This window comes from Octodon degus, unplaced genomic scaffold (assembly GCF_000260255.1).
Source record: "Octodon degus isolate 3935 unplaced genomic scaffold, OctDeg1.0 scaffold00141, whole genome shotgun sequence".
In the NCBI taxonomy this organism is placed as follows: Eukaryota; Metazoa; Chordata; class Mammalia; order Rodentia; family Octodontidae; genus Octodon; species Octodon degus.
The window spans coordinates 2,295,364-2,298,925 of NW_004524717.1; positions in this window are offsets into that span (position 1 = coordinate 2,295,364).

A 3,562-nucleotide genomic window follows, 5' to 3' on the forward strand; every position below is an offset into this window, starting at 1 on the left:
GTAGTGATTCTCCTGTTTACAGCCTCCCAAGTGCTGCAATTACAGATGCGTGCCACCACACCCAGTCTCACTCACCATCTCTGCACACCCCGGGGGTGGGGCCCACATGGCAGACCCAGGGATCAAACCCCTGGCCTCTGCACCTGCTTGCAGGTGCTTTCCAATCTACCACTTCTGATGAAACCCATGGCAAGAATAAAGAGACTAATGTATATTTGTAGTTATGGGGAGTCAAAGGGTCCTAAGTTCAGCTATGATGATGGCTAGCCAGAAGGAAGGACTCCACCCAGGGTCAAACTTGGGTTTTACTAACTCATGAAGAATGGAGTAGCTTGAGGATAAGTGACTGTGAAAATGGTGGGAAGTATAAGAGTGTTGTGAACTGTGCTAGGGAGGAGGCCTGAAATCATCTCCTCAATATGTAGAGAGAAAGATATGCAAATGGAGAAATCTGCATAGCATAACTGAAGTGATATCTAATGTTTTAGGGTCAGTGACTCAGCTCTGATGTGTAATCTCTTATGCCCTGGGAAGTCATAGCTTCTTATCTTCAGCATCAGTCCCAGTGCTGTGGAAAAACACTTCCTGTCACCCTCCTTCAAAGACTGCACACTGCCCTTCTCCTTTTTTCAAACACTATACATCAGCACCTTGGCTGCAGTGATTTGCATTGCTGAAAGCCAATTGAGGGCTGCTGAGATAGCTCAGTGGTCTAAAGCGCCTGCTTAGGCAAGCATGCAGGGACCTCGGTTCGATCCCCAGCACCACATGCCATGCCAGCTCTGCCCACAGGGTGGGCCTGAGCTGACCTTAAAAAAAAAAAGAAAAAGAAATAAAGGAAATATAAAAAAAGAAAAAGAAAAAGAAAGCCAATTGAAGGGATCCTATCCAGCTCTGTACCCATCAATACATGGAACGAGAGCCAGGTTCAGTGAAAACAGGAGACAATTGCTCCTCCTTCAAGGACAGCCATCTAGGGTGGTCCTCTGTAGGCCTTGAGATTGTGCCCATGCCTCCTGCAGATACTGAAATTGGCACGTGCTCAAGGATCTTGTATATGATGCTGGACTCTAGGATGGAGTGAGATGCTCAGGACAGAGGGACAGTGTGGTGGTTGATACACTGTGTCAACTTGAGTGGTCAGAAGCTTAGCTGGATCAGCTCAGTGACTCCATGGCCTAGAGCATGGAGGGCTCACTCTAGGGTGACGAGGGCTCACTCTAGAGTGACTCAGCACTTAAAGAGTATCTAAAGGGGTTGAGGAAGGAATCTGTGCCACTTCCTTCGAGGAGCTTGATTGTTGCAGCTGCCTCTTCCTTGGAGGAGCTCTGATCTTTGTGATCAGCAGAGAAGAAAGGGAGAGAGGCTGGCTAGAAGCCGCAGCTGCTGCCCTTCCCTTTACTCTTTGCTGTTTTCTGCCTCCATGCACAGCTGCCCGCTGCCACATGACACTCTGCCTGGAAGCCATCTGAGTATAGACTGAAACCTCCACAAACTGTGAGCTAAATAAACCTTTCCTTCCTTAATTTTGGGTGTCAAGGATTTTGTCCCAGCAACAAGAGAAAAGTAACAGAGGCAGACAGGGTTTCTCAATTTTTCTTTTTCAAATTCCTGTTTCAGAAATCACTGTCTTACATGTTGAGGCTCACCATGAGGGCGGAGAGACAGGATCAGAGATTCCCATAATGCATTTCCACAGTTGAAGGCCACGGTCTGAACAGGAGCCTGCAAATAAAATCACCCATTAGGACAATCAGCCACTGGCAGCTGCCTAGGCAGGTTGGCTCCTGCAACTGAGAGTTGAAATCCAAGGATGACTTCAAATTTTATTCCTGGAATTCCTTACTTCAGGCTCTCAGGAACCGAGGTGTGGGAATGACAGTGAGTCAGCTCACTTGTAAACAACCGCCATTCCCCCTTCCCCTCCTCGGCCTTCCCCTTTCTCCCCTCATGCCTTTCCTCCCTCCTTCCTCCTCCTCTCTCATCTCACAATTTCTTGCCAAGTCCTGTTCACGGAAAAGAAAACCACCATCCACCAGTGACTGTGTGGCTCCACAGCTTCCCAGTGTTTGAAAGGAAGGCAGTGGACCGAGCCCAGAGCTTGCGGGAGAGCCCCATAACCTCGCCCTGGTGATGGTTTTCATCCTGTCATGTGAAGAGTGCTGGGTGTGGTCCAACAGAGCTCTTGATGCACAGATGAACTGCCTGATTAATTAGACCAGAGTAGTCTGGCAACGGATACAGATATAGAAACTGGATTTTCCTATTAATCTGAGTCAGATTTTTATCTCAATACAATGTGGCCATGTTCAGTTATGGGGAGAAATTCAGCCTCCCAGAATTTGGTAGTAGACGGATCAAGAAAGGACAGTATCTTTGCTTAATTTATCTGCTTGGAGGGCTCTTGTTTGTTTGCATTTGAAACTTGAAGTTGGTCAAAAACAGTTTGTGGATTTGTAGAAGCAACCCCAACATTTAGATCTTGGACGTGAAAAGCAATGCCTTGTGCTCCTGTTCGGCTGGCTTATTTCCACTAAAAAAATATTTTGAAATGAAGAAATAATGAAGTCATCCAGAATATAAATACATCCTTTGTGACAAGGGACACAAATGGCACCGATGTGGAAAGGGATTTTTCTTAGAACTGTGGTCACGGTTGACACACGCGCGAAGCCCCAGGTACACACAAACCCTTGCTCATTACCATTTGAAGCCTCTAGTGATTGTGGAAACAGACTCTGGGCTCCCACAGCTGTGGGACACAGCCCTGACAGCTCTGAGTCTGAAAATTCCTTGCCTGACCTCCCCTCCTGCTGCTCTTGGCTTCCCAGCTGGGCGCCTCTCCGCTCTCACCACTAGAGGGCGAGCAAGGCACGCGGCTGCCGCTCTCCCCATTGGCAGAAGTCCGTCCTAAATGTGGGCTCGCCCTGGGCCTCAACTATAAATGTGTTTTATTCTTAGGAAAACAGAAGTGATAAGAGATGCCAAAGTTCGTCTTGGCTTAAGGATGACTGTCTACGCTGGTGGAATTTCTGATTTTTGCAATGTTGCCCAGCCGGGCCTCAGAGGACTGGGCTAATGCCATCTTCCTGCTTCAGCCTCCAAGGAGCTGAGATGACAGATGTCAGCACTTCCAAGGGATCTTAAACTTGAATCAAGATCTTCGTCAGCAGCTGTTTCCATGGGCGGGATGGGGGGGGGGTCCTTTGCTTCTTGCAGCTGTACGTAATTACTCACCTGTGCATTCAGGGTAAATGGGCTGGAACCCAGCCCTGGACCGACCTCATTCCTGCCCTCAGGGGTCTCTCTGGATTTTAACCACGCAAGACAGCCTCAAAATCTGAGAGGAAGTCTTCTCTCCACCAGCGAGAGTCAGTGTCCAGCACTCTTCCTAGTTCTGGCTAATTTCACAGCATTCTCATCTCTCATATTAAAGGAAATCATTAGATACCGTCCCCCAAACTTGAGAGGATGTTTAAGGGTCATCTAGCCTGTTGTGGTCAAGGATTTGCAAGGGAAACAATTATATACAGGACACATAATTACAGGATTATTTTATAAT